Source organism: Pollicipes pollicipes, unplaced genomic scaffold, assembly GCF_011947565.3.
Source record: "Pollicipes pollicipes isolate AB1234 unplaced genomic scaffold, Ppol_2.1 Scaffold_4219;HRSCAF=4965_pilon_pilon_pilon, whole genome shotgun sequence".
NCBI classification, from domain to species: domain Eukaryota; kingdom Metazoa; phylum Arthropoda; class Thecostraca; order Pollicipedomorpha; family Pollicipedidae; genus Pollicipes; species Pollicipes pollicipes.
In genome coordinates, this window is record NW_023596448.1 from 9,743,689 (window position 1) to 9,770,684 (window position 26,996).

Consider the following 26,996-nt stretch of genomic DNA (forward strand, 5'->3'; position numbering starts at 1 on the left):
CCTATCACCACGGGGAGCCGAGAGGCGGCGCCACTGGGCAGTTGCCGCCAAAGATGGCGTCGCACACCGCGAGGACCTGGCCCGCCAGAGGTCTGATGAACCTGTGCGTGGTCCGGTCGACAATCGAGTCCTTCTTCATGCAGTCGAACCCGCCAAACTCGCAGATCCGGAAGTGATGCACCAGGCCGAAGTGCTCACCGACGTTCATCGAGCGAAATCCTGCGGAGGGCGGTGCGGGTCAGGGCGGGACGTTACGGCAGGCTTTGATTGATCCAGTCACGGCCACCCGCTGGTCGGAGGACCGGGGCGCGCCAAAAAGACAGCTTCTCGTTTTTGGCGCGATTGTGGCCGTTGACGGGCACGCAGTCGGTGCTTCTCCATGAGGGCAAATGGCAATTTTTCTCCCGCTTCTGCAAATTCTTCAGGTCGAACTTCCGCAAATTTGGAACGAATGGTTGTAAAATTGCCCGGAACCTACTGTAAACTTCTTGGCTCGGCGGGGTTCTCTTCCAGACTTTCAAACCCTTCAGTGAACGCTGCGGGACGCCAATAACTTACAATTCACTTGCATCGTTCTCTTTGCAAAGTTAGCTAGCTTTGAAAATCGGTCGGATGCATTACGAAACTGGCGCTTCCATATTGATGGTTCTAGCCAGTTAGAAAAGCCAGACCGTCTTGAATGGTCCTGCCGAGCACCCGCTCATGCAGTCGTTCAAATAAATCTTAACTTCTAATGCTAGGTAACTGAATCGTGTGGCGTGCCTGCACCATTAATGGTCGTCCATAAATTATGTTACGCATGGAGGCGGCCGGGAGGCTTTGATCTAGCGTAACGGATGGAATGGAATAGAAGTAACAGGAAGGAATGAACGGGTGTCCGAGAGCACAACATTCCGCTCAGGTGTGATTGCATACCACGCTAAATCTTAGAAAAAGACCTTAAAACTTTAAAGCCGGATGTCGATGACCTGTCATACCAAGAAACACGCCTGCTAGTCGTTTCGCATCTCTTGCTGAGGTCGGTGACCTGAGCGGCCCGTCATCGGCCTGATGCTGTCAGTCTCGGGCGGCTATCGCCCTCGAAGGTAGGCCGTTGGCTCCGCGTGTGGACAGCCAGGCGCCGCGGTGATGCCGCGATGGGGTGTTAACCCCACGCTCCGCATCAGGACACCCCATCCCCGCCCCCACTGGTGAGGCTGCAGGCCTGTCGGCGGCTCGCAGTCCGTTCTATGCACTCGTAACTCTTGCGCTGCCGCCCTGCAAAAGCCGGCGCCGCCACAGTATGACCGGTTGCCTACATCACACGTGACGACGCATCGATCGCCGGGGCGCCGGCTGGTCCGGCCGGGCTCGGCCCGACCGGCTGGTCCGGCCGGGCTCGGCCCGACCGGCTGGTCCGGCCGGGCTCGGCCCGACCGGCTGGTTCGGTCGGGCTCGGCCCGACTGGCTGGCCCGGCCGGGCTCGGGCCGGTCGGCTGGTCCGGCCAGGTTCGGGCTGACCGGCTGGTCCGGCCGGACTCGGGCCGACCGGCTGGTCCGGCTGGACTCAGGCTCGGGCCGGCCGGCGACAGGGCGCGGTGGCTGTTTGGGGTTACGTACTTCCGCCTCCCACGGTATTCAGCCTGATGTGCCCGAACGATGTCTGGCAGCGGGCGGCCATAATTGGCGTCATTGGTTGCCGTAGTGCACTGAAGCGACGGCTCCTTCCTGCATAGAGCATGTCCAGGCTGGTGATCTTGGATGTTTAGTCTAATAATGGTCATTTTGTGTGGTCTTGACACTGGGCTTGGCTTCTTTAGCTATACGTCCACGTGACGGTAATTGAGATAGGCCGGTTTATGTCTGCAATTAACCTAACTTAGCATGACATATGGGCTTGAAATTATGGTCCTGCTCGCTGTTACCGACTTTTTCCTTAATGCATTGGTGGACTCTTGCCATCGTTAAGCGTATTTGAGTTTGCTCGTTTCCTATGTGTATGTTATCTCTTATTTATTTAACTGTGGGTGCAAAAGTCCACTTCCCTAAACACCTTATGCACTGCGACAAATGCATTTCAAGCAGTCAAACTGTTGACGCCGGGACAACACCTATCTTTGAGGCATTACTACCGCCACCATCTTCAGCATTAACCGCATGGTATTGCCCGAGAAAAGCCGAGATAAGGATGGCGTTGATCACCTCTTCCCATCGCCCCAGAGAGATCCAGCGTTACGTGATGTAGGTGATGAAGCCTCCTATCTGACCACTCCGTGTTGGCGCAGGTGGTGACCGGCGGCCGGACCGCAGCGTTGGAATCCTTTGGAATCGGCGTTGGAATCGTCGCGATGCCACGCGAAAAACTCACGCACACAGCGCGCATGACATCGTGGCTGGGGCTGGTGATGTCACGTGCTGACGATCTGTGCGGTCCTGCCAGCAAGCCGGACAGCCTAGACCGCCGGACCAGCGAGTCAGCTGACAGCGGAGGACACACTCGGCGCCAGGGTCGCCAGCGAGGGACACGCATCGCCAGGGTCGCCAGCGGAGGGCGCGCGGCATCAGGGTCACCCGGCGGACAGCGGAGGACGCGCTCGGCGCCAGGGTCGCCAGCGGAGGACACGCAACTCCAGGGGCGCCCGGCGGCCCCCTCCGATCGACCGCGCCGTCTAGACCGCGGTGAAAGGTCCCCCGGCGTCGGTGCCATGTTCCAGCGGCGACCGGGCGGCGCGCCGTGTGCTGGCCGCGTTGCCGAGGGACGCTGCGCCATGAACGGCGCCGCGCCATGCAATATGCAGGCTGGTCGCTCACTGTCGCCCGCCGCGTTGGCGCTCAATAGGCCGCGCCGCCGAGGCCGCGGGCCCGGCGGTAATTAGGGTAGGAGCAGGGGGCTGGCAGCTGTGATTGTGGAAAGACTTTAGGCTTTAAAGAAAGTGTGGACGGCTGGGGCTTGGGGTCGAAACTATGTGAAGTTTAGATGCAGTTTTCTATGAATATTGTGTCATTTTACCAAGTTTTGGGCTTGTACCAGGCAGCGTAATTGCTTAACGCATGCAACTGCTTACTCAACTGTCAGTAGCTTTAAATCATATACATATATCGAAAGTCATGACCACATGGATGCCTGTACTTAAGAAACGCAACCCTACAGGTAGGGACGGCGCTATCAGCCTGTCATAGTGCGGGGACAGGATCAGGCAACCCTCACTACAGTACTTGAGCATAACTGGGTAATAACTCATTCGTTCCGTAAGTGGCGTTCTCGCCACTGTCCACTGCTACGTAAATTCTTCCAGTGCCCTGCGCTGTACCATCGGTCAGGAGATCTTATCTTCCAGTGTCCTGCGCTGTACCATCGGTCAGGAGATCTTATCTTCCAGTGCCCTGCTTTGTATCATCGGTCAGGAGATCTTATCTTCCAGTGCCCTGCCCTGTATCATCGGTCAGGAGATATTGTATTTCAGTGCGCTGCCCTATACCATCGGTCAGAAGATCTTATCTTTCAGTGCCCTACCCTGTATCATCGGTCAGGAGATCTTAGCTTCCAGTGTCCTGCGCTGTACCATCGGTCAGGAGATCTTATCTTCCAGTGCCCCGCGTTGTGCCGTCGGTCATGAGATCTTATGTTCCAGTGTCCTGCCCTGTACCATCGGTCAGGAGATCTTGTCTTCCAGTGCCCTGCCCTGTACCATTGGTCAGGAGACCTTAGCTTCCAGTGCCCTGCCCTGTACCATCGGTCAGGAGATCTTATCGCGATTTCCAGGATTCTTCTCGGCACAGTGCAGATAAAGATCTAGAACATTCGAGCACACAATACATGTCCTGGTCATTGGCAGCAAACTGTCGATAAAATGGGGCCTCCATGAAGGGTAGCTAAAATATATGCTACCCTTGCTAAACGACAAGGAGGCGGCTTCGCCCTTACCCCTTGTGGCGAAGTTCCTGGGTACCTTCCTCGGGTCGGTATCCGCCCATGGGTGCCTCTCTCCGGTCAGTGCCTGCAGCTTGCGCGCGACCAGGGATAAGAACCCTATGGGCTTAAAGACAAGGAAGACATTGATAAAAGGGGTCTCCGCAGATTAGTCGAGGGTAACGTTAAGACGGCAAGGAGTTTACACGATAGGCGTGTTAAGTGGTTGCCGCCATGTGAGCAGGTACAGGTTCCTAATCGATACCCAACTGGGGGAGGGGCATTCATCTCCCACGGAGGTTTTTCGAGCTGAACGGAAAAATGAAAAGACGCATGCGGAAAATTTTCTGTACATTTTCCTCGCCATTTTTCCTTGGCATATTTTTAGTACCTCCAAGCGGTCTTGTGGATCAAGTCATTGCTCTAGGTCAGGTCAAGTTGTCTAATGCTCGAAAAATTAGTCGCCCCATTGTCACGGAATGACATGTTTTGATAAAGTTTGAAGGAGATATGTGGGATTGGAGAGATGGCTAGCACTTTTCAAACATATCAGATAGGGATAAATCATGTAAGGAAATATGAAGACGTATCAAGATAAACACATAGATAAATATAGGTGCGATATGGTGGAGATAAAGATAAGCAACACAAATAAAAAAATCTTGAGTATTGGCGATATCATGCAAAGTACCTTCATACCAAACAAAGCTTCCAGGTGTGTTTTGAATAGAAGAAAGAAGCAAAATTGCAGGATCATGGCATTTGTGTTCAAAAGCTGTCATGCAAGTCCAAGAACAAAGGTGTGAGGGAAGTTAGATATATGATTGTCACTGAACCAAAACGCACAAAAAGATCTTTCACTCTCGGAAGCACAACGAAAGGCAGGCACAAAGCGCATCGTCAGTTTTCATATTTTTTCAATAAATTTGTCATGTGCATGCCTTTCCAGTCACCTCCAAGCAGCGTTAAAGCATACCCGGGTGGTTGATCAAATGCCACACGCTCGGAGGGGGGTCAATTCGAACACCTAAGATAAAAACACTAAGAAAACTAGACACACCAAATCTACGAGGTGGCTTAGCCTGTGTGTGATCTTTCTTAATCCTAGATCATGACCTTCGGGTAGAATAAGGTGAAAACACAGATTGTTGTCCAGGGTGCCCCCAGACATGCCCATGGAACCACCTTGAACATCGATACATGTTCTAAACATAAGGTCACTGGTGCTCATTTTAGGTCAGGGACCTTGTTTGACCTTTATGGAGATCATGGTGACCAGAAATCTACGGGATTGTTTTTATTTATGATTTTACAAGAAGGTCAAGGGTAATGATGTACGGTATTTTCCTTAAAAACGTCAATCACTGTCATTTTAGCTCAGTGAGTTATTCGGACCCTTCTTACTTCCATGGAAAAGGTCTACTGCAGTCTTGGCTATAAAAAAAAACTCGAGATGAGCACCAGAAACTACCCCAGAAAGCAGGCCCTCCGGTACAAAAGCGGGCGGATTTTTGGCATCTGTCTGACCTCCACGCCTGACCAAATTACAAATGTATCAGAGATCATGGCTTTGCTTACCAATTCGTTGTCGCATCAGATCGACCGATTCTCCCCCCCCCCCCCCCCACACACACACCAAATTGTTTTCGCTGACAGCTACGGCCTGGTGTTGGTCTGCCATAGGTCAGCGATCTTACATGGTAAATGCAGTTTGTTTCACGAAAAAATCCGCTATATAATTGTCTACAGTTATGCAGAGTTTTATGAGGCTAAGCATCGTCTTCTGGAATATATTTTGGATGCACCTTTGCGGGAATGAAATTGACCCCCAATCGAGCGCGTGTAACACTTGGCACTGGGCTGAAGACATTGAATATGCTTAGACGATCTTCGGAATGCCGCCCAAAGTTAATTTGGATTGGTGTCATTAATGTCGTACAGTTGGGGAGTCGATGCTAGCAAATGTGATGGAAGTTTATTTTGGTGAAAAAATCGGTCCCTATGAATGAAAATGTTTCCAAATAATACACCTTCACCTGCAGGGTAGTAGTTTTACAAAACGTGTGAGGGGGGCAGTGAAAAGGACTCAGCATGCTCCAAATATGTCAACAAACAAGATTCTCTTCAGATTTCGCCCACTTTCTTCCCAAGTTGGGGGCTGGAACTCAAGTGGGGTGGGAGTGGGGCAGGGGCTGCAACACCCATCATCTGGATAGGAAACTTTTACCTGTTCCACTGTAAAGAAAGACAAACCAGCTAAAACACACCGAACAGAAATGAACGACTAGCTTCGCGTTTTCTCGCCATACGTCATCGTCAATGCATCGCATTTACCAAAAACAAGTCTTCGTGTGTTCCGTTTCTCGTCTTCCCCGTAATTTTCAGAACTCCGCTGCTGACCTACATCCGGTGATCAGTTTGGCTGTCTGCGCACCAGGTGGAGCCCTGTCCGAAGGCGGCTGAGCTCTCGGCCGCGCTGGGCCGGCCGTACTGCACACACCGCCCTGTGCGGGGCGGTACGCGCGGCAAACCGCCCAGCCCTGTTTACTGGGCCGGATAAGACGGATAGCGCGTGACGTTTGTGCGCTGGGCACACAACACCGTTGCCAGGCTTGAGGGGATGGCGACAAAGGGGGGGGGGGGGGCGTCCAGGGTTTGACACCTGGGCTTAGACCTTGGACGGCGGTGAGGTTTCTTGTCGCGTATACAGTCGCTCTCGCCGCAGCTGCGCACAATGGATGGGTTTTCTGGAGCCCGGCCAAGTACGGGTGGTAGCTGGGCCAGATCGTGTCGCTGTGTGCCTGCTGCGTAAAGGCCCGTTATGCTCGTGCTGGTCAGTGTAGGATAAATAACGTCATGATAGCTCATGCAGTAAACTGTCAGTCCAGTTCTGAACGCCTGCTATGAATCTGCCCTAGGTTTCGCCTTGATAACGCCGTGATGATGTGATAAAAGCCTACATAGCTCCCGCCCGCGTCTTCCCAATAACTGTAGGATGCAAAGCTGCGGACATGCCAGCTACCAGAATAACTTCATGGAAGACAAATCAAGTTTGATATTTCGTCATTACGTGATGGTCTCGACTTTTGCTGGCAGCTATGTTGCATGAACTGTCAACAACCACGCACTCTTACCCTTTCTTTTAGTCTTTCCTGGCCCAAGAGCACGTGTGGCAGCGCCGCGCGCGCCGCGTCTGCGCTTACCTGGCGCGTGCTCCCAGACCTGGTGATTGCCCGCTTCCACCACCCGCTCCGGCACCACCAGGTACTTGCTGCGCGAGTAGAACCGGTGCGGCGTGCGCACGCGGCGCGTCTTGTACAGCGATATCAGGTAGGGGAACTGGCTCTCCTGCTGCGCGGAGAGGTGCAGTCGTTCGGCCACCGCAGTGTCGTTCTCCCAGTACAGGTAGAAGAAGCAGTTCTGGAACGCATGAGAGCAGGGTGGTAATGAGGTGCTGCGGTGCGGCCGCCGACCCGGACAGAGACAGACGGCTGGTCAGTCCCGCAGATACAGGGTCCACCGACCTAGACGAGACAGATAGTTGGTCAGCTCCGCAGATGAGTACACCGGCCTAAACAGAGACAGACAGTCGGCCAGCCTTACAGATACAGGGTCCGCCGACCGAGGCAGAGACAGACAGTCGGCCAGCCTTACAGATGCAGGGTCCGCCGACCTAGACAGAGATAGACATTTGGTCATCCCCTCCCCAGATGCGGGTGCTTGTCAGTATGTCATCGGTTGTGCACTTTTTATTGATGTCAGGGAAAGCCGACAGAACTAGCACGAAACTCCTCCAGACAGGACCATTTTGCCATGCCATGGTGTTGCACGCTACGCCGTGTTGGTGTAGGCGATGGCTGCCCGCAGAGTAATAGAAAGTTACATGTTGCCACTGGATTAACGCTTCGTATAACGCAACCGGCGTAAATGCGCGCACCATGCACTTACGCACCTCACAAACACGCAAACACATGCGCACAGACGCATACACATATGTGTCACACATGCAGACACGAGGTAACTTCCATGAAGCCAAGAAACGCAGGAGGCGCCTGGACGCAGACCTCATGTTTAATTGTATAGTTGATGTAACTTCAGCATCAAACTCGAGGAAAGATGTCCCTTTGGTGTTGGATACCGGTTTAGCAGTGCTGAAGGGCCTCCAGCCGCCAGTGCGGGTGCGCAACTGGCACCCTCCGTCGACGCACCTGGAAGATGTAGGAGCCGTACGTTTCCCGGCCGCGGCCCCCGAGCAGGTCGAACAGCTGGCCGTAGTCAGCGTGCTGGCGCGGTACGATGTACTCGTCCACGTCCACCAGCGCCGTGTATGAGTACCGGTACATGGTGCGGTACAGGCAGTCGTTGAGCGCCGCGAACATGTTCTCCGTGCGCACTTCCTTTTGAGACCTGGTGACGGGTGGGACGTCAGAGCACGTGGAGGCCTCGTCGGCGTCTGTGTCAGCGATTGACAACATTGTAATGGGCAAATCAAAGGCTTGGCTTTTTGGGATACAGAGAGTCAGGAAACGGCTGTTGCTCTGTCCTTTTGTATTGTCTACGCCCCGCCATCACGGTTCTTTGTATTCAAACCAGAACTTCACTGGCTTGGCATATCAATCATAATCATTGTCCTGCCCCATGATGTAAACGATTAAATGCATGTACATTTCTGTTGCCTTCTGCATGCATGCTTCCAGACAACATTAGCCACAGTGTGAAAGCCCAGGCAGAGAAATACTGCAACGACGTAACGCGAGTAGCTGGGTTGCACTATTTGCATGTAAGTGTCAGTTTGCCTCATGTGCCATTCCAGGGCTATTTGCTCACAACTCAAAGTCACGTGTACGCATGTCAGTCGGAACATCCCAAACGGAAAAAAACGGACCGCATCAGAAGGCTAATGATAGGACTGGTTGGTTCCTCAGTTATATATGCACTATATGCACAGCCATAGCCACCATATCTCCATACGGGCATTGCCTGAGCGCGGCATTGCCTGAGTGAGATATGCATGGGCAGTACCCATCTGAGCAGTTTGTACCAGGGCATTATCCACCTGAGCAGTGCGTACCAGGGCAGTACCCACCTCAGCAGCACGTACCAGGGCAGCACCCACCCACGAGCAGTGTCAGTCCAGTACCCACCTGAGCAGTGAGTACCAGGGCACAGGGCAGTCCGCCTCAGCAGTACGCACCAGGGGCCTGAGCGGTGAGGAGTACCTACCTGAGCAGTAGGTGCCAGGCAGTACCCACATAAGCAATTATACCAGGACGGTACCCGTCTCAGCCTGTACCAGGGTAGCATCCACCTGAGCAGTATGTCACAGGGCAGTACCCACCTGAGCAGTATGTTCCAGAGTAGCACCCACCTGAGCAGTATGTACCACGCAGCAGCAGTATCTATCTAAGCAGTATGTACCAGGGTAGTACCTACTTGAGCAGTATGCATCAGGGCTGTACCCACCTGGGCAGCATGCACCTGGACAGTACCCACCTGAGTCAGTATGTTCCGTGCAACACCCACGCTGAGAAGTATGTCCAGCCATACCTGAGAAGTATGTACAACACACCACCACACACACACCACAGACACACACCTGAGCAGTATTAACTGAGCAGTATGTCAGGGCACACCCACCTGAGCGCTATGGTGCCAGGCAGTACGGTGACCAGTCGCGACTCTGGTATAAGCGCAGCACGCGCTCCACGTCCGGACCGACCGTGTGGTTGTATAATAAGCGGGAGACGCCCCAGCAGCCGGTGGAACTCGATAACTCCACCAGCCAGACGGCCCGGTTTGTACTCGTATGGAACGGCTTCACGCAAACGGCGACGCGACCGAGCCGGGCGGCCGACGGCTGCACGTCCTGCACCGTGACCTGAGGTCAGGACAGGTCAGGTCAGGTCACGCGCGGGGAAAAGCAGCTGTTTTGACAGCCCTGGCACGCGTTCCGAACGGATGAGACCGGGCGGACATCGACGAGACACGCACTGTGAGAACGTGAGCGGTGAGGTCACGCCAGTGTGAAAGGCGAGGCCCCTCTGCACCACACCCCGCTCACCATGCAGCCAATGGCAGAGGTTTGCATCAGTAAAGACCCCGGAGTAGTAAACGCCTTCGCCTTCCCCTCCCCCCCCCCCCTTCCACACACACACACTCCCTCTTCCTCCCCTCCACCACATTTTTGGGGGGAATACCGAGATGTTTCACTTAGGCATGCAGGTTTGTGATGTATTGTAATTGTCATGTTGGCCGTCAGTAGCAGCCTCATAAAGCGATTGGTTTTCTTCACTTATATGGTAGCAGCTTCTCCTGCCAGTCCGCAGGGGCTCAGTTTTGGCCGCTGTGGGAGCAAATTAGGGGCGTAGCCAGTGGAGATGACTGTGGAAGGGTCCTTTAGGCCCGGATGTTCCGCTTTTCATCATAGATAGCTCCGAACAGCAAGTTAAAAAACGGCGTGATGCGTGCTCACCGAGTTCCGGGTTCCTTCCTTGAAAAAATCCAGGCTGCGCCCCTGCAGCCGAACAGCTGTGGCACTATCTGCTGCGATAACAGCTATCTAGCATCGGAGCATCTGCCCGAGGTTCTCATCCCCTCGGCTATAATCAGGCAGACACTAGACTATCAAGGACCCATCTGCCAGCAAGTCTCAGGATATTTCTCTCCATCAAGTCGTCACCACGGCCTTGCGGTAGCTTCCTGCGGCTCAGCATAGGACGTCATCGTGAAATGCATAAATGGAGAATACATTTGTAGGACATCGCCGTCAATGAAATGTTGGCATTGCAAGAAGCTCTGGCGCTTAACCCTTCCACGCCGTGTATTTCACTTAAACTCTACGCTTCGCGCAGTTCACTTGAGCCATGCTCAGAGTCTACTGGATCAATTTCGTCGTTCTACGGCTGATGCTGACCGTAGTTGCGTGCGTTGCCTATTGATACACAATATTTTCAAACTTTTGTTAAGGGTGCATTTTGAGGGAAGAGCTGAGTAAAACGTGTGTTTTCGTGCCGCGTGGGTTTTGAACTTAACCGGCAGGTCAGTTGTTAAGTGCATTTGCTACAAACATTATGCAGGTAGATAAGACAGTATTACTATCTGTATTCCGTGTATGATATCCAGGCTTGTATGAATCAACATTAGTGTTGCCTGCTGATCTTGGTCGTCGGCAACTAGTGGCAAACTGACCACTGACCAAATTAAATGACCGGCATGTCATTACAGCTGCATTCCAGGCTGACAGCCAGCATGTCCTGAGGCAGAGCATGCCATAGCTACGGAATAGAAAGGCCAAATGATTTGTGCTTTTGACCATTTTTACTTTATTTTACTGGGCCTATGCTGTGTTTCGTTCTCAAGCGGCAGTCCATGTTTATACCAGCGGGCGGGCTATCTGTCCATTCTCCTGGCTGTTGTGCAAGGAAAGATGCTTTTAACACTGTCGTATCTACACGACACGTCGCTTAGGATCACGGGTTCATTCGCCCATATCAGCACTACATAATTCACAAAACCCGCTTATTTTCTGGAAAACAAACGGTTTAAGACGTCTGTGGCGGGCTTGAATGCACCTAAAAAGGGTTAAAAGCACAAGTCATTAGGTCTTACTTCTCCGTACCTGCTTCGGGGCATGCCAGCTGCCAGCCTGGCACGCAGCTGTAAGAATACGTGGGTCATTTAGTTTAGCCAGTGGTCGGCTTGCCAAATGTTAACTCATAAAACCAGTTGTCAAAATGTAATGCAGAATGCTTCCCTTTTTATTTTATGTTCATGGTCCATGTTGCGTTTCGTTCCGGGTCGGCACTTCATGTTCTTGCGGGGGTCTGGGGCCTCCTTTCCACGATGCTTTAAGCCTCCCCCGCCCAAATGTTCCTCTGAGCCCCCCCCCCCCCCCCCCCCCCCCCAACAATGCATATGGGCCGACCAGGGAACACAGTACTTAAAACATGCAGCAAATGTATCTGAACTGTAGGTATGCCAGGTACCTAAACAAGACACTATTAATATAAAGCGTATTTTGTACCAGATGGTATCCTGTAGCCACCTAATTCTGGTGTCATGCCAATTTCCTCATTTGTAAAGTCAGTGTGCAATTTTTGATAGATTTTTAGGAGAAAGCGCAAGTTGATAGCGGTAAAAATAAAATGGACCACAATACGCGACAAATTTGTAATGTACTGAGTGCCACAGACAAAAGTCAGCCAACGTTTTCCTTAACAGTAGACGGCGTGTTGGTCGAGGAACCGCAGCCATGGTAGCATTTCACTCCAATTAAATGACAAAACACGAGCAGCTACAGTGGTAGCCATTAGATATTGCCCATCACTCAAATCGTAACTACAAAATATGCGCCAGATGGGGCTCCTGGTAGTCCAGGAAGCGCAACAGCTGAACACGCCACAGGTGGTTGATTCCCCGGTCGATGCTGTCGACGGTGATGCGTCCCATCTGAAGCCTGAAGGCGGCCTTGAGTTATTGAAGACTCGCTGGCTTCCTCTACGTGGACGTGTTTTTGATGTTACCCAACAGTGTGAAGTCCACGAGCGACAGATCGAGCCAGTGAGAAGCCACAGCACGGCAGTCTTCAGCCGACGGGCATTCCAGAAATATGGCCCACAACCAATCCAGCGAAGACCGTGTCGTGTACGGTGTCGCCCCGTCCGGCTGGGGCCACCACCTCCCGGACCGATCACGTGCAGTCGTCCCAGGCCGCCCTGGAGGAATCTGAGCGGTAGCGGTGTAGCGCTCAGAGGTGGTGCTGACAGGGTCCTCGTCCTCGTCCTCAGAGGTGGTGCTGACAGGGTCCTCGTCCTCGTCCTCAGAGGTGGTGCTGACAGGGTCCTCGTCCTCGTCCTCAGAGGTGGTGCTGACAGGGTCCTCGTCCTCGTCCTTAAAGCTTCCTCTGAAGAGTGATGATTCGATCAGCGCGAGATCGCTAATGTCTCACACTGGTGTTGTTTTTCTTGTGTGTGTGTCATGGCTTACCAGGGAATGATGATTTCATAAAGTATAATGAATTTAATAATTATCCATGTAATTATCCACAACTATCTAACACCACACCATATAAAATATGCTATTAGAGATAATGCATATATATATATATATATATATATATATATATACATATATATATTTAGTTATGTATTTGGATAGTTATTTAATTCATTATGTACATATCTATATATATACATATATATATATATATATATATATATATATGTGGATTATCCCAATGCCGTCGCAGTCTTGATTGTGAGAGAAATTCACTTGTCGCTGGTAAGTAAAACGTTAGTTAAAAAGCTGTCCGGCCCATCCTGTAGGCATAAACGGTAGGTTTCACTGACAAAGTCCGTTCGTTTCGGCTTGCTGTGACTCCTTTGCGAATCTGGTATTGCAGTGTTAATCAACCCTGGGAGCAGTCGGGATACTTCAACCAGTTGTTCTGGCCAACCGTTCTCACAGCAGAGAAGGGATTTTGACACTACTACGTTTACACGATTGGGAATCAGAACATACACACACTGCTCTCTTCATTTGCAGGATAGGGACTACTTCCTTAGCGGCCAGGAGGTTTGCCGAATTGTAGTGCGCTAAGCTGTTGGCCACGACTTCTTTACGATTCAGTTCGAGCCTCTTGATTGCATGTATTTATGGAATGAGCGCCTCCCATAATCAGTGCTTGTCACGTGAACATGCATCCCCACTATTCCTGCATCAAATTCAAAAGTGTCAAAGGCAGAACTTTTCGGTGAAAGCATACCGTGCTGGAATGTTCGACACGACCCATCCTGCCCTTGAGCCCGTCCTGGCGCTCCCGTGCCAAATTTACTTCACCTGGCCGTTAGCGTGGCCGCTGCCCCCGGCCACAGGTCATTCCAGTCACGGATAAATAGCAAACGCCTGTGGCAACTCGAGCCCGACTCGCCACCGTTGGTTGTATCGGAAGGCAGCCGCTCGAACCGACTGACATATCGGGTCGGGACGGCTTGAATCAGCGTCCGGCGTTGTTTCAACAGCCTGGTTGCACCACAATAAAGGGACGAGGAATGAAATCAACACATTCTGTGCGGTATGCCCCAGAGTGAAAGGAATATTGCAGTAGTGCTGATCGCCTTTTGCAAAGAAATCCGACCATGAGCGCAGTTTTCAAACGTCCAGTTCTCTCGTCGTTCTCGAAACGTCGTTCTCGAAACGTCGTTCTCTTGTTCTCTCGAGTTCATCATGGCAAAGCTCGGGCCATGATGGCCAGTGCTTTGCTTGCCTGCTTGGTAGTGTGGTTAAGCCACTACCTGCTGTCATACTGAAGGCATAGGATTTTCAACATGAGAACTTTCAACTCTTAATGCTAAAGCAACAAGAGCTCAAACCCTTTTTTGAGCATAGCAACTTTCAATACTTGTCAAAGGGATGGTCTTTTTAACACAGACACTCTGGGGACCCCCGGTCACCGCCATCTGCCTACTCTGTCCCTCAATTATCGACGTGTCTGTTGAGAAGGTCGTGAAAGTTCAGTTCCACTTTCAGATGCGGGCACATCTTGGCAGCATACACAAAATATTGTCCACAGTTCTGTACGTGTTTATCCACGCCACTCAGCACAATATCGGTTTTTGCGCCTCAGGACACCTTGGATTAAAGAAATAAGCCTATTTTCCCTCATCACAGCCGGTCAACACGCTAAAATAATCATTCTGTGAATTACCATTCATTCTATGCTTATTGCAACTCTAATTCCACATCGGCTTTGAAAAGGAAGAAATTCCTCCTGTGTAAGCTGGTTTTAAAATCAATCAACATTGCGAATTAGATATTTTTGGTATTGGCATTGAAGACGCAAATTAAAGAGGCCTAAGTAGGGGGAGAAATCAGGTTTTGGGGCAGGTCAGGTCAAATTTATCGACTTAGCACCCCGACTCGAATATAGAAAGTAAAATTCCTGGGTTCGTCACATATGTCCACATGTCTTTTATTTGTGGACCAATCATCAAAGCAAACATTGGGATAATTATACGAGTTTAGTGCCGAAAAGCATTCCCCTCAGTCCAAATCGTCTGACTCTTCCCCCGTGCACACTTACACACTCCTTTAAAATGTCACCATAGTCGACATAAACGATACCGGCCGCCAGGGAAGAACAAAAACTGCGATCACAATTACTTAACAGTTGATATTACAACAAATACATGCTGCACGTCCTTTAATTCTAACTGTTGGGTGTTGCCTCTGCATACACAATTTGTGTATATGCTATGCATACATACAGCATTTCGTTGCTGGAAACCTTGTTTTGAGGGGGCTTGTGAGCCTGTAAAATTCGTTTGGGTGGGGTCTTGTGAAAAGCGGAATGCCAAAACTCGTCCCCAGCTGCTAGCCTTCTGCATTTTATAAAAACCCAACAAGGTTGACAACGGTTAACGGTTAGAACAATAGGTGGCCAGAACAAAACCGCATACGGTCACGAGAGATAAGTCAGAATGGCCAGTTTGGTTCCAACTATTTGGGAAGTAGTCGCAAAATCTCACAGAAGTGGATCATATGACCTGCGGTTAGTCTTGGAGATAAAGATATTGGTCCCACACGGCCTTGGTCCCACCAAATATTTGTTCCGAGTTGAATTTTTGTAAAGCTTCACCATATGTGCCTGATGCATTCGATTTCCTTATTTTTACTTTTCCCTTCTGAGGAGTTTTCTGTCTACAACGGAGCAATTTGCAAACTTTTCTAATTGTCTTTGTCCATCCCGACAGCTCGGCTGGTTAGAACGCCTGTTCCGATTCAACCCCGCGTGGCGGGCTGGGTTCAGGTCGCTGTATGAGATGCTCGCTGTTACCCTCGCCTGGGATGGCCTGTGGCCGATGGAAACAGCTACGCTAAAGGTTTCATGTCGCCAGATGGCAGCATGAAGCGTGCCAAAAACTGTGTTACGTTGACCTTCGCCATCAAATTCTGCCGCTGGTCTGAAATTGAGCAGCGTGTGTGGTGTGCAATAAAACAAATAGTAATAAAGAAATAGTGGGGGCCTGGACTCACGAAACAAGCAGTGCTTGGCGTGCGCTCTGATCTCAGAAATATATCCACAAAAAAGATTCAGACTACATCTGTAAAGACGTGACATGTGTCCTATGAAAGTCGATTACTTTGTTGTGGTTTGAAAGGGGGCATCCCACCGTTTTTGTGCTTTTCCCCTATGCTCAGAGCAGACACATACGATTTGATAAGTAGTTCCAGTGTTCGGAAATCCTTCTGAACCACAAAGAATTTCAATTGAGGTAGCCGCTCACGCGGGAGAAGCCTCCTTTGATTGCATATTCACCACTTCAAAAGTAATATACTTCATTTGCCTTTTTTCTTCAACGTGTTGATTTTGTTATGTTTGGAACACACTAATGTGTCAAAATGTTTGTGTAATAAATGCTACAAAAGTTTGGAACTCCCTGTCAAGACAAAAGCCTATGCGAAGATGAAGCTTTTATCCGCGAATTCAACAAAGCGTTGAGCTATGACTTTGATTTCTCCCTCATGACTTTAAGCACTTTGGCTTTGCAAATGGTAGTATCACGTGGTCAATAGTCGCGTTGGCTCAAACTTCAGCCAGTGTGCTTTTGGCAACAGGCCCTTGCCACCCTTTGCCAATCACAAACGTTCTGTTATTCGCACCATTGGAGGTGCACACGGCGATGCCATAGCGACGGTGGTCGCGACTGCAGGCAAGAAACAAAGTGCTGTTACAAATCATTGATAACGCAATATGAACCCGGAAATAGCTTAATTTACTATCATTATGTATTGACGTTACTGCAGAAGCACTACCCGCTGATATCATTGGAGTAACTGGTCCTGAGGTTTCACTACAGCACTTTTTTAAATGTGTCCCAAAGGTGGCACACTTCCTTTAACGGAAGTGTTTCACATTTCATACGGTTTTGAATTGAAATAGTCTTCTAAAAGAGCTTTTATTGCAGTTCACTGTCCTACCCTTCTTGACACCTTAACTGCCTTGGTTTCTGAGGCAAACGCCCGTGGAGATGTGCAGCTATTTCACGTTAACTATTTCAAGGCCACCAAGGCATCCATGGCGTTAGGATAACGCCATTCAAATAGAGCAGCCTTTCCAGCCTAAAAGTATATTGCGAGGTACACCTAAGTGCATAGTTATAAGTTATGTTATGTCATTATACCGGATGCTTTCTGGAATATTTTTTTAAATGCGGAACATTCCCTTTCATGTCCGATGTCTCAGTCCACGGCAATACTGTGAGACGCAAGGCGCCAAAGTGGTAAAACTTCAGTTATATGCAATTTCTTGGGCCTGAAAAGCCATATTCTGGATAGCATTCATTTGCTCGTCTGAGGAGAACAAACACAATACCATTGTTTTTCTGAGCTTGTTCAGTTCAAACAGCGCCCGCCTTAACCCTTGCTGGGAGGAAGCCTTGCCCTCGTTTGATTTAAGCTATTACTACCCCGCTAACGTTAACCAGTCCGACTCGCATCGCGACGGGCTTCAGCTCCTATTTGGCTTACGGCCTGAACTCCGCCCGCTGAGGTGCCGTCATAGGTACACACCGCTGAGGAACACCCTTAATTCCGAATCCAGGCAAAAGCCGAATCAGATGGTCAAATCCTATGTAGACATGAAGCGCAGGAATGTCGCACTTGAATATTATTCAAATAGCAGTTATTGCAAGTGATCTGCAGTTGTTGCAAGTGATCTGCAGTTATTGCAAGTGATCTGCAGTTATTGCAAGCGATCTACATTATTTTTTAAGGCTGAATACATTATCAAGGCTGAATACATCATTCTTTTCAGGCCCAAGAAATCGCATATAACTGAAATCACATTTTCCATAAAACATGAGATCAAGACCTGCCTTCTTGCCGGGCACACAAGACCGTCCAGAGCGCTTCGACCGTCGCTACGTCAGGACCAACGACTTACTCGCAAACAAACGACCTTTGTTACGTCAGGACCAACGACATACTCGTAAGCAAACGCACTTACTTCGCCTCTCGGCCGAGCAGGGCTTGAGTCGTGACGTCATAGGTAAAGAATGGGCTTCCACTGGGTAATGGAGAACGGGACTCTGGCATACATTACGCGTCGCACTTTCCATATGACGTCACATGCGCTTTACGCGCGTCTCGCGCGCACAACATGTAAATGCTGAGTCAGCGTGAATACCCGATAAGGTGGCTTGGTCATAAGATGAACATAAGATAAGGTGGCTTGGCCATAAGATGAACAAAAGATAAGGTGGTTTTAGATAAGGTGATGAAACTAGAGATAAGACGGCGCGTTTCTTGTTTCGCGCCGATAGTGGTGGAGGCACGGAGCCGGTTCCGCATACCACGTGCCACGGGTAGCTGCATCGCTGGGCGTGGATCTATCCACCGACCGTATAACACACAACCATTTCCTGTGCCGTGGTGCAGCGAATGCATTCTTAGTAACCATCCGTTTTCCAGTCGGCTTCACGTTGTGCATCACGGGCTTTGCCATCGGCCTGGGCCTTGCAATGCCGACTGACGCCGCCAGGGCCTCCCCGGGCCTAGTTGCGAGCTTCCCATGTACTGGCACGCGAGAACCTGCCATGTGCGAACCTCTCATGCGCCCTCGCCATGTGTTGGTGAGACATTGCACTCCCTGGTCCTAACTTCGCATGAACAATGCTGCCCAAGACCATGCTCTCACCGAGCCAAAACGACACTCTGTGGGATGTTAGCATGTCCACAGCCCACTCCCTGGGCCCCTGCTTTGTGTTACGCCACTGCCTTCACCCCCCCCCCCCCCCCCCCCCCCCGCTTGCCTGTGCACCGCGCCCAGCATCTCGCCGTGTCCACCACCGCACGCATATGTGGAGTGCTTCACTTGAGACTGCTCAGATCTCAGGCGCCGTGACTGAACCGGTCCCAGAGAACTTAGATGCTCATGTCACAGTTCTCTCAAGACACCCTACGTTTCAAGCCCATTCGAAACATGTACCATTTTAGCTCTCGGTGTAAGTACTCACCATGTTCGGGCCCTTAAAGCACTCGCCTTTTTGAGGTCTGTCGAGGCTTGCTCGAAGCTTGGTTTACTTTTATGAACTCTGCTCAATGCAGTTGTGCTATCAACTCCCGGGATAATCACTTTGTCAACCGCCCGAGGCACTTACTATTTCAACCCTCACATGACATTCACCAATTAAATCTCACCAAGACACTCACTGTTTTCAACCTTCCCGAGACACTCACCATTTCAACTTCCCAAAGCAATCACTATTTTAACCTCCACCCACGTACTCACCACCTCAACCATCTTTTCGGCAAACACGGTTGTTTTAACTTCTCTCGAGGCACTGCTTATTTCCACCCATCCAGGGTGCTTAGTATTTTCCCTTACCTGCGGCACTCGTCGTCTCATCCTCTCTCTCACCAATCACTCACTACCTCATCCTCTCCCCAAGGCACTCACCGGTCTCGAGCCGAGATCTGCGCTCTTCTCGAACAGCGAGACGGCACGCGGCGGCTCGTCGGTTGGGCAGAGCACGAACCGGGCCGTGTAGGCCAGGCCCCAGTTCTCTTTGATGACCCGGTGCTGCGCCCGCACTGTCGTCTCCGAGCCGTTGCTGAAGTGCAGACGGCAGTACAGGGGCCGCAGTGTCGACGGCAGGTGCACGCGTCCCGTGGCGATGACGCGCACGAACCGCGGCCGCATGCGCCGCTCGAAGTACGCCGAGAAGACGAAAAACTTCCCCTGCCGGGGATGGATGCTGCCATGAGTCGTCATTTATGAGCACCTGCTTGTGATTGGGCTGATTGAGCTGACGCATGTGACGAGGTTGACAGAAGTAAAGCTGAACTCGTAAAAACATATTTATTTTAACCTTAGGTCATCTGAGCAGCTCTCGGGGATTCGGACCCGCCGCGTGCCGCGAGGCCGGCGTAGCACATGCTGAAGTTGTAGCGATGCAGCGCATGAACGTGATGCGCATGGTTGTATGGGTGTGATCAATCAGTGACCGTGCTTGCCAAAGATGCTGACTGTTTTGATATATGGCTATAAAAAAATGTTTGGAAAATGCTAGCAAGATAGCTGTGACGGTAAGCTTCGTCCGAGTGAGTTCCATTCTCAACCGGCTCACCACGGAGAACGTCACGTTCTGCCACACGTCAGTGGGTTCCAGATCGTGACGGTCCGCGGCCGGCGGCACCCTGCCCACAGACGGCAGCTCGTCCACGGACGCCTGGGTCACGACCGGCGCCAGCAGCGTCCGGGGATTGAACACGGCTGACGCCGCCTCTGCCGGCCTCAGCTCTTCATTCTGTGGGCGGGAGACGGGGACTGTGAGTGCAGGGACTGGAGGGACTGGAGGTTGGCTGGAGGGACTGGAGGGTGACTTCGGCGTGACGCGCTGGGGGGGAGGGGGAGGGAGGCGTGACGCCAGATACACGCGCTAAGAGGAAACAGTAGCTTCACACACTCACACGCTCTTGGGGAAGGGTCAGTGACTTCATATAACGCACTGAGGAGCGAACCGTGTCCTCAAATCATAACGCTCAGTCCAGGGGGTGACGCTCAACTCGATGCGCATTCTGGGAATGGAAGGTGGCTTAAGATACAAACCTTAGACAACAACGGACGACAACGGGCAGTGCCTCACAATACGCTCTCGGATTCGGGAACAGTGCATTCGATGCATACACTGGAGACGGATTCTGACCTCAGATACACACTCTAAAAGGGAACAGTGGCATAGAAACACACCCTTGTCGTGAACAGCTCCTCCGATGCACACTCCGGAAAGAAGACAGTGTCTCAGGTAACACTTCGCAGGAAACTATGGCCTCAGATATACAACTCATGAGGTATATCTGAGTGCATATATACATATATCTGATATATATATATATATGTATATATATATACTATATATATATCTCAATCTATATATATATATATATATATATATATATATATATATCAACCCCACATCCACGTCATCTGAGGTATTCACATCCACATCTGAGGTATATATCAACCCCACATCTACGTCGGAAAACTGACACGTTGGAACACGCCGGAACTACGAAGCAGGCGATGGTTCACGCACACACTCTGTTGGACAGGAACAGTGGCCCCAGATACCCGCTATGGGGAGAGAACGATGGCCTTAAATGGAGCTGTGCGTACAGAGACCAAGCACAACAGATGCGAGTTCTGTGTAGGCAGCAGAGGCCTCTCAAATACACTCTTTGGGAAAGAACAGCAGCTTCAGGTATCAAATAGCACACTGGGAAGTCAAGGGGTTGTTGCGTCTGCAGCTAATGCAGCAGAAGGGGAGGTCTCCTGTGGCATAACACAGGCCTCAGGGTGTGGGTTCTATCTCAGATACACACTTAAGGTCACAGGGCGTGGGTGCAGGCACTGATACACGCTACAGACCGCAGGGTGTGGATACTACCTCAGATACGCACAACAGACCGCAGGGTGTGGATACTGCCTCAGGTACGCACAACAGACCGCAGTGTGGATACTGCCTCAGGTACGCACAACAGACCGCAGGTGTGGATACTGCCTCAGGTACGCACAACAGACCGCAGGGTGTGGATACTACCTCAGATACGCACTACAGGCCGCAGGGCGTGGGTTCTCCCCCAGGTACACGCTGCAGACCGCAGGGTGGATACTGCCTCAGGTACGCACAACAGACCGCAGGGTGTGGATACTGCCTCAGGTACGCACTACAGGCCGCAGGGTTGATACTACCTCAGATACGCACTACAGACCGCAGGGTGTGGATACTACCTCAGATACGCACTACAGGCCTCAGGATGTGGATACTACCTCAGATACGCACTACAGGCCTCAGGATGTGGATACTACCTCAGATACGCGCACTACAGGCCTCAGGATGTGGATACTACCTCAGATACGCACTACAGACCGCAGGGTGCGGATACTACCTCAGATACGCACTACAGGCCGCAGGGCGTGGGTTCTCCCCAGGTACACGCTGCAGACCGCAGGGTGTGGATACTGCCTCAGGTACGCACAACAGACCGCAGGGTGTGGGTTCTGCCTCAGGTACACGCTGCAGACCGCGAGGATACACACAGACCTCAGATACACATTACACCTCACATTGCCGCCTTTACACACATTGCCGCCTCAGATACACATTACAGACCGCATGGTGTGAGTTCTACTTCAGATACACACTACAGACTGCAGGGTGTGGATACTGCCCCAGTTACACACTCTACAGCGCGGGGGGGGATACTACTTCGGATACACACTACCGCACTGTACACATGACTGACTCCCTGTCCGCAACGTGCACATGACTCCCTGTCCGCATCGTACACATGGCTCCCCTGCCTGCACGGCACATCTGGCTTCCTCTGTTCGCACCGTACACATGACTCTTCTGTCCGCACCGGACACATGGCTCCCTTTCTCGCACTGTACACATGGCTCCACCGTCCGCACTACACGTGTGGCTTCAGACTCGCAACGGATGCGTGGCTCTTTTGTCCGCACCGGACGCAGGGCTCCCCTGTCCGCAAACCATGCCTTCGTTTCGGGCCGCAAAACCTTCCAGCTATCTGTTATCGTTGTCGCGCCCGAAATGACCCCACTTCATCCGCATGCCTTATATGCATGAAATAACGATGCTACAGCATTTCTGACATCTTTGAACATTGCCAGCTGCGCGCGCTACTCCGCCCGTGCTGGTCAAAACGCATGTTGCGCTATCCCGCCGCGTATCTGCCACGCTATCAGCGTGGCGCGGCGATAGGGCGCGCCAGGGGACAGATAGCGCCTCGGTCGGCTCGTCCGCACAGCATTGGCAGATCTGCCAGGCTGTGCGGACCGCGCCTGAGCCGAGGACCAAATCTCCGCAATGGCGTGCGCTGGCCGAGCGGAGCCCACGAGAGCCGACTGCAGGGCACGCGAGCTTCTCGGGTCCCGTCCGAGCCCGTGTGAACGCGAGCCAGCCAGGCCGGCGCTCTACGTCAGCAGCTGCAGCCGCACCGCAGCTGTGTAGACCGGCGCCTGTCGTCCCTTGTAGCCCGATCTGCCCGGAGCGACAGATAGGCCAGGCCTGCTCTGTGCGTCAGCAGCTGCGGCCGCACCGCAGTTGTGTAGACCGACGCCTGTCGTCCCTGGTAGCCCGATCCGCCCGGAGCGACAGATAGGCCAGGCCTGCTCTGTACGTCAGCAGCTGCAGCCGCGCCGCAGCTGTGTAGACCGGCGCCTGTCGTCCTGAGTACCCCCGCCCTGCCCGGAACGACGGGTCGATCAGGGCGCAGCCCGTTGACAGGATCAACGGTCGTGACGACGCTGAGGTCTGGTCTCCGCGGATTATTCCCCGGTTGGCCTGTCGCCAGGGGCGCTTGAGTGTGTGATGTGTGTGATGTATGTGATGTGTGTGATGTGTGTGACGTGGTCCGGACTGGCATGGGCGTGTAAATGTCTGGTCGAGCGAAGCAGCCGGCGTCGCGTGCCGTCTGCAGCAATGGACCTCTTTATCGACTCGTGACTGAAATGCCACATCACTTACACTGTCGCCACTCAAACGATTGCAGGCAGGTAACCAAAACACTGCCGGGGTGCATTGCAATGCGAGAAATGGGCTAGGCGGATCGGTGTCTCATGTTTCTACCCTGTCGTTGCACGGAGCCAGGCTGCCTAGCTGCTCAGTAGCGGCCACGTGCAAGAGCTGAGACTCTTCAGCGCATATGTGGGTACCCACCGGCGGGCGCAGTGCAAGACTAGGTATACGCAGCTGAAGGGTGATAACTCGTTCAAGACATGCTGTCAACAGCCAGAAAAGTAGCTGAACAAAATCACGACAAATACCAGTGCCGCTAGCCTAAGCCATGCGTTGTTTTCTTTTGGATAATTTGTTTTGCGCATGACTAACTGGTCATCCAGTACGAATGGGAGCTTATCTGAACACATTGCTACGGTCATGTTCATAGCACGTGCAATACGCCGATGCATTTCTTGCATGGGAGTCAGAGCTGCTGTCGAGCGTTTAAATCTTCTTTCCTGCCTCTGCTTAGAGTCCCGCACGTCCCAACCTCTTTTAGCGCCAAAAGACCAATGAATACAAATTGCAGGTTTAGTGTAAAAGTACAGAAGTGGGTTGATCACATCGCCTACATGGTCCATCCCATGTTCACTGAGTTTATTTGAGCTGTTCGCCTGAGTACGCTCCTTCACCTGGTGACCGCTGGCCTCCGATGAATCACCAGAGCACGCCCCCTGCGGTCACCTGGTGGCCGCTGGCCTCCGATGAATCACCTGAGCATGCCCCCTGCGGTCACCTGGTGACCGCTGGCCTCCGATGAATCACCTGAGCATGCCCCTGCGGTCACCTGGTGGCCGCTGGCCTCCGATGAATCACCTGAGCATGCTCCCTGCGGTCACCTGGTGGCCGCTGGCCTCCGATGAATCACCTGAGCATGCCCCTGCCGTCACCTGGTGGCCGCTGGCCTCCGATGAATCACCTGAGCATGCTCCCTGCGGTCACCTGGTGGCCGCTGGCCTCCGATGAATCACCTGAGCATGCCCCTGCCGTCAACTTGTGGCCGCTGGCCTCCGCTGAATCACCTTTGTTATGGGCAAAGTGCCGAACATTGGGCGGTTCAGGCAAACGGCTGTCCAATGGCGATCGCTGAACCAGATGTAGCAGGAGCTTCTCACCTGTGAGCTACGGGAGACATACACGCACACGTTGTAGACGAGGAACGAGGCCACGAACAGGTTGGCGAACGTCTGAAGTGTGCAGAGCCTGAGGCAGCACCAGAGACGGAGCCGCCTCATGGCGTCGGCCTAGGAGCGGGGCGATCAGCTGCACTGCTGAGCTCAGACGACTCGGTGTCAGCGATCCGCGAAAAACGTAACTGATCCAACGTTAATGTTCTCGACGGAGACTGGCTGATTCAGCGCTAACGTTCTCGGCGGGTCCTGGCTGATGCAACGTTAATGTTCTCCACGATGCCTGGCGGATTCAGCGATAATGTTCTCGGCGGAGACTGGTTGATTCAGCGTTAACGTTCTCGGCGGAGCCTGGCTGATGCAACGTTTATGTTCTCCACGATGCCTGGCGGATTCAGCGATAACGTTCTCGGCAGTGCCTGGGTGATCCGGCGACGCCAGCGTCAAGCCGCGCGAAGCGGCTGTAGCATTTGAAGCCCACTGAGCTCATAGTGATCAGCAGAGCTCGATTGCGTGAGACGGATGCAACGTTCTCTGTAAGGACCGCGAGAGCAGTTCGCTCGACTGCCGACGAGCGCCGGCATGACCTTGAGAGTGATACGAAGGTCACGCTCAACACCGCATCTGTCGAACGCAGCGACACAAGAACGCTTCACGCAGAACGGTTTGGCGGGTTCCGCGGGTGCTTGGTGTCTCCACACCGCAGCCGAATGCCAGGCCGGGCAGGCGGAGACCGGTGGCCTGCTTGTTTCTCACTGTTTCCCACGGCGCATGGGGTCGCGTAAGGTCGCCACAGACTGTACCGCACACCGCGCGGGACCGGTGCTAGCGTTCGGCCAAAAGTATGGTCCTACCGGGCCAAGCGCTGAGGCTGTACTGGCGCCCCGCGGTGCCTTAACTCCTCCCCCTCGCACCACCCAGCTGCGATATCGTGGATACCAACACCCAACGTGGACCGTGGTCCTCAACTGCTCGATCGCGCCTGGGATCCGATATGGAGTTTGAGAGCCGCCGGTCCGTCGGTTTTGCTGGCGCTCGATTTTGGGTTTTCAGGTGTCGTGCATTGTGTGTACTGGTGTTCTATGTCTGCGAGCGTGGTTGGTGGGTGCATTCACGTCTTGTAATGCTGTCTCAAAGTGTAAACTGGTGAGGCTTTACACCTAGTGCAAACTAGTCAAACTCAGGTCTGTCCGTGACTGGAATGACCTACGGCCGGTGGCAGCAGGCTCGCTAAAGGTCAGGTGACAACAGACACAGCACTGACCATATTGGTCATTGCGGCACGTTAAACACTGGCCGACAAATTCCTGACGTTGACCTAAATTTCAAGATTTTCACGCAGAGGGCCATGGCTCCTGCCGTGACCCGAGCCGCCGCGCGGAGCACCAGCGAGGTACAGGGCGCGCGGGGTCGCTCCGTATTGGCGGCCCGTCACACAGGCTCGACCAATCATCCGTCACACAGGCTCGACTAATCACCCGTCACACAAGCTCGACCAATCACCCGTCACAAAGGCTCGACCAATCACCCGTCACACGGGCTCGACCAATGATCCGTCACACGAGCTCAACCAATCATCCGTCACTCAGGCTCAACCAATCATCCGTCACACAGGCTCGACCAATCACCCGTCACACAGGCTTGACCAATCACCCGTCACAAAGGCTCGACCAATCACCTGTCACACAGGCTCGACCAATCATCCGTCACACGAGCTCGACCAATCATCCATCGCACAGGCTCGACCAATCATCCGTCACACAGGCTCGACCAATCATACACGAGCTCGACCAGTCATCCGTCACACAGGCTCGACCAATCATCCGTCGCACAGCTCGACCAATCACCTGTCACACAGGCTCGACCAATCATCCGTCACACGAGCTCGACCAATCATCCGTCACACAGGCTCGACCAATCATCCGTCACACGGCCTCGACCAGTCATCCGTCACACGAGCTCAACCAATCATCCGTCACTCAGGCTCAACCAATCATCCGTCACACAGGCTCGGCCAATCATCCGTCACACAGGCTCAACCAATCATTCGTCACACAGGCTCGGCCAACCATCCGTCGCCAGAGCGTGCCGTTTGGCTGTGTCGCCTGCAGGGTCCGTTGAGCGCATCATGGAGGGTTGCCTGCTATGTCTCAAGCCGGTGGGCAGCGGCTCGAACGTCAGATCCAACCACCGGCCGCCGCCAGGTCATGCAGAACAAGTCAGCATGATTATTGAACATGTTCCTCATTTCGCGCCCCAGTGCACTCCAGTATAAGATCTGGCTCGTCGCAATCCTGTTTGACCTTTGAGGCCTTGGGCTGGTTGCTTTCTGGGAAACCAAGGAGTTATAAACATAGACCTGTCCCGTGATTTTAGCATAAGTTTTCTGAGGCG

The 26,996-nt window shown here is 52.4% G+C and overlaps 1 pseudogene; it reads right to left on the bottom strand.

The window, feature by feature from the left end:
- LOC119095785 (uncharacterized) lies at window positions 1–25,466 on the bottom strand (annotated as a pseudogene).
- Between the last annotated feature and the right edge of the window lie 1,530 nt (window positions 25,467–26,996).